Source organism: Sus scrofa, chromosome 9 (genome assembly GCF_054392235.1).
Source record: "Sus scrofa isolate SSC_HxYL_T2T_F1_AM1 chromosome 9, Sscrofa_HxYL_maternal_Yorkshire_Landrace_v2.0, whole genome shotgun sequence".
Classification (NCBI taxonomy): domain Eukaryota; kingdom Metazoa; phylum Chordata; class Mammalia; order Artiodactyla; family Suidae; genus Sus; species Sus scrofa.
Window position 1 is genome coordinate 126,591,947 of NC_139391.1, and position 14,818 is coordinate 126,606,764.

General features: G+C 47.6%; 1 long non-coding RNA gene across 4 annotated transcripts; it reads left to right on the plus strand.

The window, feature by feature from the left end:
- Nucleotides 1–1,362: 1,362 nt before the first annotated feature.
- Nucleotides 1,363–14,053, plus strand: LOC146400164 (uncharacterized). Of its 4 annotated transcripts, none has more exons than XR_014816362.1 (4): nt 1,367–2,344; nt 7,007–7,158; nt 11,569–11,717; nt 13,364–14,050. It is a non-coding gene; the product is annotated as an uncharacterized LOC146400164 (long non-coding RNA). The 4 variants fall into 4 exon arrangements; XR_014816364.1 differs by lacking the exon at nt 7,007–7,158 and adding an exon at nt 2,439–2,493 and having other exon boundaries at nt 2,264–2,344; nt 13,364–13,533; XR_014816363.1 differs by lacking the exon at nt 1,367–2,344 and adding an exon at nt 7,733–7,823 and having other exon boundaries at nt 13,364–14,053.
- Nucleotides 14,054–14,818: the final 765 nt, after the last annotated feature.

Below are 14,818 nucleotides of genomic sequence, written 5' to 3' on the forward strand. Positions count from 1 at the left end.
GGGGGTACTGAGGGCGAGGGGAAGTGGATGGAGCACAAGGCAACGAGTCTGGCTGATTGCTTGAATGAAGAGGGTGAATTAAAGACAGAAATGCGGCCTAACTGAGCACAGCTGGGGCCAGCGCAAGGAGCTGGGCTGACGCCTTTACTGACGGGGCTGAGGCTAAGGGGGCAGAGTTTATCAAGAAAACCTAGAACTTCAGTTTGGATATGCTAGGGTTGAGATGAGTTTTATATCCAAGTGGACCTGTGTGTCAGCTGATTGAATCTTGAACTCAAGAGTGAAGTGAGGGCTGACAATAAAAATTTAGGAGCGCTGCTTTGCAGATGATGTTTTAAAGGTGCAAGAATGGGTGGGCCTTGGAGTTCCCGTCGTGGCTCAGTGGTTAACGAATCCGACTGGGAACCATGAGGTTGCAGGTTCGATCCCTGCCCTTGCTCAGTGGGTTAAGGATCCGGCGTTGCCGTGAGCTGTGGTGTAGGTTGCAGACGAGGCTCGGATCTTGCGTTGCTGTGGCTCTGGCGTAGGCCGGTGGCTACAGCTCCGATTCAACCCCTAGCCTGGGAACCTCCATATGCTGTGGGAACAACCCAAGAAATGGCAAAAAGACCAAAAAAAAAAAAAAAAAAAACAAGGGTAGGCCTTCTTGTGGAGAACGGGTAGGCAATGAAGAGGAGAGCTGAGGGCTGGGGCTGTGGGTCTCTAACATTTAGAAGTTTCAGTGAAGTAGGACATAGATGGGCCGCTGGGCTGAGACCAGCTGGGACTTGTCAGGCGGAGTAAATGGGGCCTCGCTTCTCTTTGACACCTCAAGGAAAAAGAGTGGCAGGAGCTGAGCTCTGCTGGAGTAGAAAGGTGAGATGAACCCTTCCATCACTCCTGAGGTCAAGGAGACCTCCCCAACTACACATGCGCAGAAAGACTCCTAGAAGTCAAAAGGGAGGGGCGGGCAGGCCATAAGAAGTCCTGATACTGTCCCAGAATCCTTTGCTCTGGAATCCATCTTGGTCAAAACAAGCGCACGCAGATCACGGAGGGCCCTGGGTCCAGCCAGGTGTGGGAAATAAAATAACTGGCCAAAGGAAAACAAAGACCCAGGAGAACTGTCCTATGCAAGTGATTTAAAGTCCCTCCCTGGTGTGTTCCTCATCCAGGGGGGATGGCCACGCCCTCCCTCCTTTGGGCGTGTATTGCTGCTTCGCTTCTGCTTTAGACAGACCGTTTCGCTGTGAGTTTTCCCTCCTGTTGTGCTGTTTCTAACAATAAACTTTGTACCTGTTTTCACAATTTCTGCCTCCTTGAGACATTCTTGCTTTCCACAGGGGGCAAGAATCCGGCAACTCTGCCTTTAGCCAATAACTAGTCTGGTGGCTAGGATGCCTGGGTTTCACCCAGGCTGCCCAGGTTTGGTTCCTGAGCAGAGAATGAAGATGGTGCTTCAAGCCGTCACTCACTGCTGCCTCTCCGAGATCCGTGGGGGTGATGCAGAGCCAGGAAAGCAGGCGGAGGCGGCACTGGTGAGGTAGCAAGGAAACAAGGACAGCTGAAGAGTGGACTCCACGCCTCATCCACAGAACCTGCCAATGACGCGGCAAAAGGGGCCTTGCAGATGCCGTTAACTTTAACACTCTTGAGATGGAGAGATTTTTCTGGAATTATCTGGGTGGACCCCATCTTACCACTGGAGTCTTTAGAAATGGAAAAGGCAGGCAGAGAGAGGGGTCAGAGAGACACGATGATGAAAGCGGCAGAAGAGGTTTGAAACATGAGAGGGACTCGTCCTGCCAATGCAAGCTTTGAAGATGGGAGAGCCAAGGAGAGTGGCGGCCTCCAGAAGCTGGGACCAGACTTCAGCTGACAGTTAGCAAAGACATGAGACCTCAGTCCTACAACCACAAGGAATGAATTCTGCCAAAAACCTGAACGAGGGAGGAAACAGATTCTCCCCTAGAGCTTCCAGAGGGAACACAGCTCGGTGGGCACCTTGATGTTAGCCCGTCAGACAAGTGTTGGACTTGTGCCCTACAGAACCGTATGATGAAAAACTGGTGTTGTTTGCAACCACTATGTTGGTGCTCATTTGTTACTCTAGCAACAGAAAAGGGATTTACGTGGTTTAAACTAAAAGCCAAAAGAAGAAAGAGTTTCAGGAAAGAGGGAAGCAGATGGTCACAGGCGGCAAGTGAGAGGGAGGCAGGTGTGGGCCCTGGACCATCAGGGTGGAGCTTGGAGGTTGACCTTGACCAGCAGTTGCAGCTGCGCGGGGAGGTCAGAAACCAGACCAGACCCCGTGGAGGAGCAGAGGGCGAGGTGCAGAAGGGGAAGCAGCACAGACAAGACTGCTGTAAGTCTGGCTGTCAAGAGAAGGGAGGGAACAGGACCGTGTCTGGGGGAGGGTGTACGTTCATCCAGGAGTTTTGCCCTCTCGGTTTCAGCAGGAGCCAGAACGCAGGTTTGGTTTCCAGATGGGCTCAGCCTCGAACAGAGCAAGAGGTAGGTTTGCGGGGGTGGGTGAAGGGAATCGGAGCAAAGTTGTTGAGCACAAGCGAAGGGGTTGGCGGCGTCGCCCGGAGGAAGGAGCTGGAAGAGAGACTAGGAAGATGAGCGCAGGTGCAGGGGGTTTGTGGTTTGATGGCGGGAGGAAAAGGCCTTCCCGTCTGATGGCTTCTATTTTCCCATCCAAATGACTGAAGCGAGGTCTCAGCTGAAGGGACAGGGGAAAGAAACTGTTGGAGGTTTGAGGCGAGAAAAAAAGACAGAGAACGGTTTATCTTGAAATAGAGGAGACCGCCTGATGATGAACGTGGTGTAGCACTGATCCAGGAAGGAGGTGGCCTTTGCTATTTCTTTCCTCTCTCCCCCGCGCTGGGACGGTGGGTGGGCCGCTGGGTCCAGTTTGGGCTGGGGAGTATCTTATTTATGAGACATATAACCCGGAGCAACTTTCTTCGCCTGCTTAAGCCTCAGGTCTCCGTCATCCTTGCCATGGGGCTCACCCCACCTACTTCCATCAAGGGAGATGACATGTGCCAGGGAGCTTCGTGGACTGTCCAGCCCTGTCCGAGTGTGAGACACGTTCTTTCATCATGGGCGGGACCCATCTTCTGATTTCTGGCCCCAGAAGGTGGGGATCCCCCAAGACTGGAGAGGAGTGTCGGGAGGGTGCCGGTCTAGCAGCAGCCTCTGCATTCTGAGATCACTGCCTTCCAAAGATGAGCAATTGCTTCCACCTCCACCCAGTCCCAGGACTCAGGCTTGAGTTTGCTCTCCTGGTACCTGGAGCAAAGGGAGTGAAATTCTGTGTGGGGGAGCTCTTTCAGCCATACTGTCTGCAGTGGTCACCTGGCTGGTCGTTTGCTGAATGACCCCTCCCGGGGTGGCCCCAGAGTAATAAATAATACGTTTTCCAATTCAGGTTCCTTGCAAAAGCTATCTGGTGGATTAGGAGACATTGTATAGATTGTTTGGAGAAGGGTTACTTTACAAACAGTAGCTAAATAAACCTTATTGTGACCAAAGAGAGGGAGCCTTCTCCCCGTGGAACTCAGGGATCAGAAAGCAAGAGGACTTGACCAGGGTCAGACACAGGTCAGCTGAGGACCTGCGGGTCCAAATCAGGTCTCTTTGACGCCAAGCTCATGTTTTTTGTTTTTATTTTTGTTTTTTCCACCCCTGCCTCCTGGGATCCAACAAGCTTGCTGCTTCCGAGCAAAGGGAAGAGGAGGGAAGGCACCAGCATTCAGAGTGTGCCTGCCTGCTTCTGCTCTGGCCCCCTTTGCAGGAGGGGAGTGGGGAAGGTGCATACTTGAGAGTCATCCGTGTAACAGGGACAGAGGCTCTTTTGTGATCAGCCGCTGGCCATCGGAGGTCGATAGGAAATGGATGTGGTCTGATGTAGAAGCCAGGCTGTGCTCAGCCTTTGATCCTGGTCACTGAATCAGACAGAAGCACCAGGAAAATAGCACCAGGGCACGCGATCTCTTCTGCAAACACCTTCTCTGTGCCTCCTCCCAGTCCCCTCTTGCTGTGAAAATGATGCTGTTTTTTCCCCTCCAAAATGGGAAACAAGGAGACAAAAGGAAATGATCAGGAGAATAAAGTTGGAATAGACTGTCTGCAAATGTCACATTCAAATGGTGGAGACGAAAGGCATATAACAACTAGATATGGGCTATAAAGCAGAGACAGCCCTTCCAATACGTATTACCAGAACCCTCCTGCTGTTTCTTCCCTTGCGATATTTCTTGATGACATAAGCCCATTTGGCGGCAGCTCTATGGACTTTTCGCATTGCTCAGGGCCAAGGTTCCCAAAAGGAGCTGGGGAGGAGCAGAATGTTGAGCCCAGTACTTTTCTCGGGCATAAAGATTTATGTTAGAATTTTAATAAATAGGAAGAGAAGGAATGAGCTGATAATACTTTTCATTTTATATTCACAGTGAGATCCATGGTAGAAGGTTTTGGTACCCTTTTCAATAAGAAAAAAAGTTTGTACGTGCGTGTAATGCCCTGGTCTTATATCCAATTGACACAATAGTTTTGGAAAGTACAGTCTATCTCATGAATCATAGAATTGTTTGCATTTGACCCAATGAATTTTTTTGGAGGAAAGGATTCAGACACTAAAGGTATGCCCAAGTGCTTATGACTATGAAACATTAAAAGTAGTCACTGTATTCAGTGTTGTGGGAATAACTGGGGAAATTGTTACCCACTCAGATGATGGAATATCAGACAACCACTATAATTAGGAGTGCGCTGGGGCCGGCCCACACTGACTAAAGAGAGTCAGTTGTGTGTGTCCTTCCCAAGTCCATATTCAGTGACGTGATGGTGGTTGTGTGAAGTCAGACACGGTGGGAGTATTTCACCAGGGAAATTGGCAAAGGCGACAAATAAAGCCACCCCACCTCCCCCCCAAAGGGCAAGTCCTTAAGCATTATCCAGCACACGTTGATTAAAGTGTTACCTTAAAGAGGATACAAAGTTGGAGTTCCCGTCCTGGCGCAGTGGTTAACGAATCCGACTAGGAACCATGGGGTTTCAGGTTCGATGCCTGGCCTTGCTTAGTGGGTTAAGGATCCGGCGTTGCCGTGAGCTGTGGTATAGGTCGCAGATGTGGCTCGGATCCCGCGTGGCTGTGGCTGTGGTGTAGGCTGGGGCTACAGCTCCAAGTCGACTCCTAGCCTGGGAACCTCCATATGCCACGGGAGTGGCCCTAGAAAAGGCAAAAAAAAAAAAAAAAAAAAAAAAAAAAAGATACAAAGCTGTTTGTGTGCCACTGTCATCACACTGTTAAAGCTGGATATGAGTAAAGCCAAGAATATGGGCAGATTGACAGATTATTGTGGGTAAATTTTGTCTTTAGTTTTGAGTTCTGTTTAGTGCTCTGATCTTGTTAACATAATAACACATTTTAAAGTCTTAAAGCTGGACTTCTTTTTCCACTGTAACCAAGTCTCAGTTGGAATGTTCTCGCTTGAGATCTTGCCTGGATCAGCCTCTCCAGAGCTCCCTTTATCCTGCATAATCATGTCTTTCCCACATCTAAGCAATGTCACTGTGGTAAGAAGCCTCTACCACATTTGAGCATGAACTTCTAATTCCATGTTTAGTTCTGTTTTCCCTTACCCTGGCTTGGAAAAGTTTTGTTCTCATTTTCCTTGTGATATTTTCTTTGACCCATGAATTATTTAGAAATGTGTTGGTGTTCCTGTTGTGGCTCAGCCAGTGAAGAACTGGACTAGTATTTTAAAGAAAAGGGGGGGTTGTTTAATTTCTAAATGTTTGGAATTTCCCCAAATATTTTAATGTTGCTGATTTCTAATTTAATTTCAGCAAGCTCATTCTTGGAAATCTGTATGGTTTTAATCATTAAAAATGTACTGAGATGTGTCATATGGTCCTGCATTAGGCCTCTCTAGGTGGACATACCATGTGCCTTTACCATTGTTGGGGGTAGCGTTCCTGCAGATATCAAGGTCAAGGCCAATTTTAGTGGAGGTCAGTGCTATAGTCTTTATTGACACGGGGTAATTCCTACAAAATGAATGCTCCTTAGGGCCAATGACAGTCTTCAAACGAGTGCAATGGGCACAGGTTGGTGGCTTGGGCAGCGAGGGGCACAGCAGCAGGTGTGGGAGATGGGGTCTGAGGGACAGGGAGGGCCTCTAAGCCATGGCACACCATGTGGATTCTCTAAGTGGATGGGAAGTCACTGGAAGGCTTGAAGCAGGGAATGTGGTTGCTCTGAGAAAAGATCTAGAGGGGAGAGATGAAGAAGAAGTCTGGGTTGAGGGGGACACTAGTCTCATAAGTGACAGTGCAGCAGAAGCACTAAGACACTCCCCCCCATTTCCCAGTTGCTGTCCACCTCCTTCCAGCTCTCAGTTCAGGGAAGCTTCTCTGACCCCTTCTCTATTACTGCACTCATGATACTCTTTGGTTCTCCTTCAGAACCTTTGCACAGTTCAGAATTGCATATTTATTTGTACAGTTCTTTGATCAGTGTCTCAGCTATAAACTCCTTGAGAGCAAGGACCATGTCTTGTGTTCACTCCCAGGGGCAGGTTTTGGGACGGCTGAAGACTTTACCATGGCGGGGGGGTTCTTTAAGAAAAGAAATACACAATTATAAATATAGCATTACCTATAAATGAATATTCATTGAGAGGGAGACTAGAAATCACCGCTAATTCCAAGAACTTAGGAGAGCTACATCCCTTCTGAAAAGCTTGCTGGGACAATTTAGTAGAAATACTAACACGGAAATGTTTCCTGCTGGTAACCAGGCTTCCTCTGTTTACCTTGAACACTCCGCAACTCCCGGCACTCACACAGGATGTGCAATGAGGCACCTGAAGTTTCATCTTCATGAACTGTCTAGTAACGTCCATCTCTGTCATTGTATTCCCAGCATCTAGCACCATGCTGGTTATCTAGTAGATGCTTAATAATTTCATAGCTGTTCTAAGGATAATGGTTATCTTTTTTTTCCCTTATCAAGCTGTGAGCATCAACCAGGACACCCAAAGCCAAGCCAAGAGAGATTTCACATTCCGCAGTCAGTGAATGGGCAAGGAAGACCACCACAAGTGTGAAGACTTTTAAGACAAGAGTAATAACCTAAACGAGTTTCCAGAAAGGAAAGGAAGAGAGGTACCTTTTGTTTCAGATGGTAAAGCAAAGTTGGGAAGAGGAGAGCCTGCTGGTCAGCTAGAAAGATTCAGGCTCACCAAATGGCCAACAGGGCATTGTACATTTTTATGGGAAAATGGTAGCAGACAGTGCATCCAAACTCCCCTTCTCGACCAGAGGTTCCAGTGCCCAGCAGCAGTTGAGGCAGAGCCAGTCCCAAACCGCAGAGCTTGGCACTTAGGGAGATAGGATGGTTATGTCTGGGCACAGCCCGTCTAGAAAGTCCATCTGTCCAACAGAAGCATCCTCTCAAGGGGCTGGGCAGGAGGGTGGAAACCAGGGCTGGACGGGTGTGACCAAACCATGCCCGACAGCATAGAGCAAAGTGGGTTCTGTAACGAAGAAGCAGGTGGAGACTTGCAAGTCCTTCAGGGCGTCTGATGATAGTAAGGCCATCATAAAATAAAAATGCAACATCTGGATGCTGATGTGGTCCTCTGGGAAGATAAAAACACTCGGTATTTCATTTGGGCAGTTGAATGCCTGCCATGGACAATGCAAATTCTTACAAGTTATCCTTTCTTCTCTATGTAAGCTTCTCCCCACTTTTGCAACTGAACAGCCTAAGTCAAGTTTACCTGGACCCTTGAAAATCTCTGGTGCATTCATGACACATCTCATCCTAGGTATGGTGACCTTCAGATGTACTCAGACCTCTCAGCCTTTCCTACAATTTTTTAAAAATGTCTCAGTTGGGTCCTGGTGTCCCAGATATTCTCCCATTTGACCCTTACACGTCTGCCTTCTAATGCTGGTCATCAAATACTCTGGCCTGCGAAGCCCACCTGCCCACTTCCCCTGGTAACCATTCTCCTTTTTCTTTGGAAAATTGATCCTGTCTTTCTCCAAACTTGTAGTTATGGTTGGGGCTGCCAATTACAGTGTTCAGCCCACTGCCTTCAGGAATGGGTGTAGTGACTGATCTAGGAATAAATAACCCAAGCCTGGCCAGAGTTTTCCGCAGTATTTTTCAAACTAGGGTCAGGAAAGACGTTCTGGTTTTTTCCCCTCTGATGTCAAGGTTGAAAGCATTGGATCAGAGTTCTGAACTTGCAGAAACAGCCCAGAATAAAGCCAATGCACAGAGATTAGAAGGGCAGAGCAGATGGTGTCATGGCGGCTGTGAGGCCAGGTATGGCTTTACCCTCCCCTTGGTTGGGTTCTTTGAGGCAATGGATTTCCTTGCCTACTGGAGCTAATTCAGTTCGGGATTTTCTTGAGTGTAACCAAGAGTCCTCCTGAGGTGCTTGTTTATTCAGACAAATCCCAGCATCTCAGGCAGCCCCTTTGATGGACTTAGAGGCTCAGAGTGTGTTCCTTTGAGTTTTGACATGCCTTCGAAGTTATCTTGTTTCCTCTGTAGCTACTACCCCCACCGCATTGGCTCCAGCTCATAGTTTTGGACTAAATATTTATCTTAGCACTGCTAAGACAGCCTGGAATTTTCAAAGACTTGACTAAAATTCTGAAGGCTAACAGCAAGCAAACAAGTAATATGAGGTAATAAATGTATGAAACAGACCCGATTACAGAAGTCTTCCCCTACTTACTTCAGGGCCTGCAGGCCTGTTTCACTGCATGAGCGCTCTTGAAATTTCTTCATGCTAACCCTGAAAATGTGGCAAAAGGTTTTAGCAATTCAGCCTTGCTTCCTAGCTATGGGTCTGACTCCGTGTTTAAAAAATTCGTGAGTGAGTTCGCTGGCGGTCTAGTAATTAGGACGTGGTGCTTTCACTGCTGTGGCCCAGATTCAATCCCCGGTCTGGGAGCCGAGATTTGCCACATGATACAGCAAAAATAAATAAATAAATAAATAAATCGATAAACAAATAAAAATAAATGCAAAAATTAAAATATAGCAAACCAAATTGATTTAGGGATGTAGTGCCCTCCCAGTCAAATTCCTGGCAGGCTTTTTAAAATTTTAATGTTGACAAGCTGATTCTAAAATTCACTTGGACTAGAGACTCTCATACTGAGTGAAGTAAGTCAGAAAGAGAAAGACAAATACCATATGATATCACTTATATCTGGAATCTAATATACGGCACAAATAAACCTTTCCACAGAAAAGAAACTCACGGGCTTGGAGAACAGACTTGTGGTTGCCAAGGGGGAGGGAGAGGGAGTGGGATGGACTGGGAATCTGGGGTTAATAGATGCAAACCACACCACAGCTCATGGCAATGCCAGATCCTTAACCCATTGAGCGAGGCCAGGGATCAAACCTGCATCCTCATGGATGCTAGTCGGGTTTGTTTCCACTGAATCACGAGGGGAACTCCAATTTTTAAAAAGTTTATAAAACTCTATGCTTCCATAGGAATAGTGTTACACTTTACATGCACTTATCTGTGATGTAAGAACTCCAGTAAATACCCTTAAATCATGGCAGGAACTATTTTAAATTAGGACATCAATCCCAGAGGCCTAAAGTTCCCCCACATTAATCTCACAGTACCACAATGTTGGCAAAGTGCCCAGAAGCCTGCAATGGGGAAGACCACCCCAGCAACTCAGCTATGTGGCCTTCTTGCTTTTGACTTCAGGCCTCATTTGATGACTTGAGGATCTCCAAAGCCTTCACTCCCACTCTTGGCCAGAGAGCCCAAACAACAAGGCCTCAAGTGTACGGCCTTATATCTTCATTCCACTTTTTTAAAAAAGATTTTTATTTTTTCTATGATAGTTGATTTACAATGTTCTGTCAGTTTCTGCTGCACAGCAAAGGGATCCAGTCATGTGTATATATGTGTGTGTGTGTGTGTGTGTGTGCATGCATATATATACATATATATATACATACATTCTTTTTCTGACATTATCCTCCATCGCAAATGACTAGATATAGTTCCATGTGCTATTCGGCAGGATCTCATTGCTTATCGACTCCAAATGCAATAGTTTGCCTCTACTAACCCTGAACTCCTAGCCCATCCCATTCCCTTCCCCTCCCTTTTGGCAACCACAAGTCTGTTCTCCAAGTCCGTGACTTTGTTTCTTTTCTGTGGAAAGGTTCATTTGTGCCATATATTAGAGTCCAGATATAGGTGATATCATGTGGTCTTTGTCTTTCTCTTTCTGATTTACTTCACTTAGTATGAGTCTCTAGTTCCATCCATGTTGCTGCAAATGGCATTATTTTGTTCTTTTTTATGGCTGAGTAGTATTCCACTGTGTATATGTACCGCAATGTTCATCTGCAGATGGGCATTTAGGTTGTTTCCATGTCTTGGCTATTGTGAATATGCTGCATTCATTCCACTTTAAATAATCAGCTTGTCCTTAGGGGTGAGTGTGGGGGTTGTGTGCACGCGGGTAAGAAATGTGCAGATAGGGTGCTTATTTCCTCTGAATTGCCACCAGTGACCTGGGGATAGGGAAGCTCGATCTAAACTTGGGGTTCTACCCCCAATATCCCTTTCACCGAGGCCTATCTCACTACTTCAACAGCAATGTTGGAAAGCCTGACCAAAATGGACTCTACCATTACTTTGCTGGGTGGCCTGGAGCAAGTCCCTTCACCTTTCTGGGCTCCAGTCTCCTCTACAGATTAAAGAATAAGACAACTAGGGAGTTCCCACTGTTGTCCAATGGGTGAAAGGACCTATGCCGCAGCTGCAGCTCAGATTCCACCCCTGGCCTGAAAACTTGCATATACTGTGGTGTGGCCATAAAAATTAAAAAAAAAAAAAAAAAGACTCGTTAAATGTGAACAGGAAAGGAGGAGGAGCTGAGTGGGAATTGCTGAGCTGCCTTCATGTGCTGGTTCTCGAGCGACGGGTAGGTTTCTACATCTCTGCTCACACCCAGGAGATTCATAGAAGGATGGTCAGGGATTTTTTGTGTTCTCCATTCTCATGTCTAAGGCCTTGAAGGGCCCCAGTTTAGAGATAGAATTCTGCATTCCCCACCCTCTTCTAACCTGCCTTTTGTCTCGGAGGCCCAACTTTATGGACTATAATCAGGGCACCCTCCCCTCCGGCTTGATTGGGTTTGGCCAACAGGAGACACTGGCAGGTCAATGATGGGGGGAGAAAGAGGTGCAAGGGAGGCTTTCCTGGTACCTCCCCACTCTGAGTCCCTGGCAGTGGTGACATTTTGCGGTCCCTCTTCCTGGACTCCAGTTCCCACGGTTTTCGCCACAGAGTCCCCTCCCCTTGTCTCCTCTGGTGGAGGAGTGCTGAAGGGACTTCCTGCTGTCGTCCGTCACCAGGGACCTCGTATCTCTTGCCATTTCCCTCTACCCCCCCAACACACACACCTCTGTAAAGAGTCCATCCATTAAGCTCCCCTTTGCAAGCCTTTTGAATGCAACTTGTCTTTCCGGCCGTATCTGATACAGGCTACTGCCCCTCTTCCTACTTTCAGAACTGGTATCCTAAGCGACCCCAGCTATGGAAAGTTCATCTGGAAGACCTAGAGGCGAAGCCCAAAAAGATAAAGCAAAGATCCCTTCTCCCCTGCTGGGCACTTGCCTTCCTGGGGCACACACCCTCTCTGATCCTCAGTGCTCATGAGTAAGTGGAAAGTCACCTAATGCTCGGCTACCGGGTGACATATTTTACCAAACACTCTTCCGTGGCTCACCATCATTATCTGCATTGGTGTATAGACTGCATTCCTCTGACCACCTATCTCATTTTTTGGTGGATACATTCCCTCTCTTTTATTCACACATAACATGTGAATGAGTCACAAGTGGGAAAGTCAACAGGGCTCCTTTGACCTCAGTCTTCTGATCTGTAAAAATGGGACACTAATACGCTCAACCTCATAGAATTGGCATGAGGATTCAATGAGTTACATCTGCTAGTGCTCAGAATAGCAGGTGCACACTGTTAGCCAGTACTGTTATTATTCTCTCACCTGATTTATCCTGGCTCACTTTCCTATAGCTTGTGCACAAGGGGGACCTGGGGAGGAATTCCTAAGTCTTCCCCCACTACTTTCAATGCCTTCCTCAGCACACCTTTCCTCTCCTCACCCCACACCTGAGTAGATTTCCTTCTCTGCCCCCTTTTCATCCCAGGAAGCCCCTGGACGGGCAAGCAGGGAAGTTGATGAGTGGAGTCCATGGATGTTTTCTGCTTTCAGTTCTAGACCAGTGGTTTTCAAATGGTGGCCTAGGGAACCCCTTGGCTCCCAAGAAGCCTCATGGACCACAGAAAGTGTGTATTGCTATAGGTTGAAAGCAAGTAACTTCAGCTTGCTTTTATCCAAGACTCCTTTTAAGATTCTGTTTGAGGAGTTCCCATCGCGGCTCAGTGGTTAACGAATCTGACTAGGAACCATGAGGTTGCGGGTTTGATCCCTACCCTTGCTTAGTGGGTTAAGGATCCTGCGTTGCTGTGGCTGTGGTGTACGCCAGTGGCTACAGCTCCGATTCGACCCCTAGCCTGGGAACCTCCATATGCCGCGGGTTCGGCCCAAGAAATGGCAAAAAGACAAGGAAAAAAAAAAAAAGAAAGAGATTCTATTTGAATAGACTTCTAAGACTTAGAGTTGAAAATCCCAGTATTGCTGTTCTGGGATATTGAAGCCCCCGATTTTACCACTCTCCGGGCTGATTTCTTTGACTCCATTGCCAAGAAACTTTATCCACTCTATCTGAATCGTTTGTGTTCGTTTCCATTTCGGATGTTCTGAAATAGATATGTGAACAAGCACATCTTTGTGTAGTTATGTGGGCTGTCCTTCTCAGGCACTCACCTTGTCCCTTTAATTCCCAGGGAATTCCCTGGGGAAGAGAACACCTGGGGAATAGAAATATTTGAAGGCACTTGACTTTTACTGGCACCTTATCCAGTTGCTGAAGTTCTTCCAACCTTTGGAATCCAGGGTTTCCAGGGAGCTGTCAGTGCAGTTCAAGACTTTGGCACAGAGACTATGAATGCACGAAGGGAGCAAAAGCCCCAACTGCCAGATCTCTGCCTGGAATGTTCTCATCCCAGATTGCTACAAGGCTCTCTCCCATACATCATTTGGGTCTTTGGCTCAAATATTACCTCGTTAGAACTGCCGTAAGACTAGGGCGAGAGGAGCCTCTACCTTGTCTTCTGAGCTCTGTGGCCCTCTTCCAGCCACACCCCTTTCCACAGAGCTAGAAGCCTGTGGGTCAAGGGGATGTGCCCACCCAAAGCTCCTGTTTCTCACCCTTTCTTAGATCATACTGTGGATACTTGAGACCCTAGAACCCATTCCCCCAGCGGCACCAGATCAGCTTCTAGAGACAACATCGACCTTTTCCCAAGGTCTGTCCTCTTGAGGAGCCAAGGAGTGGCTATTTGCTGGAGATATGGATGCAGCTCAGATGTGCCGGCAAGGATGTTATAGGTATGGACACAAGGCCCCGTGATGGATGGGACAGACCTGGGGTGCAAAGAGTAGGAGGAAGGTCGAGGGCCAGGGACCAGTTACCACTTCAGTGGCCCCGTTCCACAGCTCATCCTGGGGGAGTCCAAGAATTCCAGATTATTATGGAGGTATACTTGTCAAGATGAAAGGATAGGACATAACAGTTTAAATTGGTTTGTACTTAAAAAATGTATAGGCACATGATATGTGTGCCTTCATGTGCATTATTGACCCTGGCCCTGCAAATATGAGGGGTGGGCCCACCCCTGACCTCATTGTCTTCTAAAATACCGCTTCCTCTGTCACCCTATTTTTACCCTATTGCACATATCTTCATAACCTTTGTCAATACAGGATCTACATTTATATCTCTCTATCCTTACTAGAATGTACGTTCCATGACTGTGGAATCTTGGTTTTATTTACTGCCTTATCTTTTGTACCTAGAACAGTGCCTGGTACCAAGAAACCACTCAATAAATGCTGACTGAATAACAAATCTAGTTTCCGATGGCTTACAGGCAAGGTGGGCTGACCCAGCAGACACAAAAGAAAATGATCATTTGTGATAACACTCTGAGGAACACCTGCTCTCCTTAAGATAACTCAGCATCAGAGCTGCAAAAGGTGGACCAGGGGAAGTTAATCATTAATACCTTAGTACACAGGAACACAAGATGAGTTATAAGGGTACTAGTCAGAAGGATTTGTACGTGAAAATGGAGATCTGTGAGTGGGGATTTGGGCCGCTGGGAGCCCCAGTTGGAGGAATAGACCGAATAACCTGGACCTGTGAGTTGAGGAAACTGATTGCACCCAATGGGCCATGCAAATCTAGCCCAGCATAAGATGGGAGGGGGCTTCTCATTCATGATTAGGAAACCCTCAAACAATGTTTTCCTTAGATGATCACAGGCCTCCGGGGGTGTGGGCACATCTGATGCCGTGGGGCTGTGGTGATGACACACTCAGAGACTGTCCTGCCACCTGTCCTTCTCCCTCACATGCATCTAATTCACAACCTCTTATCGTTTGGTGGGATCCCCAGAACTTTCCGGGAACAGCATAAATCGGTCCAGTCTATTCCAACGGACTCTTTTTCCGTTGGATTCGGGGGCCTGGGAGAAGCCAAATGACTTCCTCCAGTCCCCAGCAGCGACCGGGAACGCCGGTCCAGGATTCCGCCCCGCGGATGTCGCACATCTTTCATTTGGCGGGTGGGGCCCCGCGGCCTGAGCTGTGCTCCCTGGCTCCTGGGGCCGAG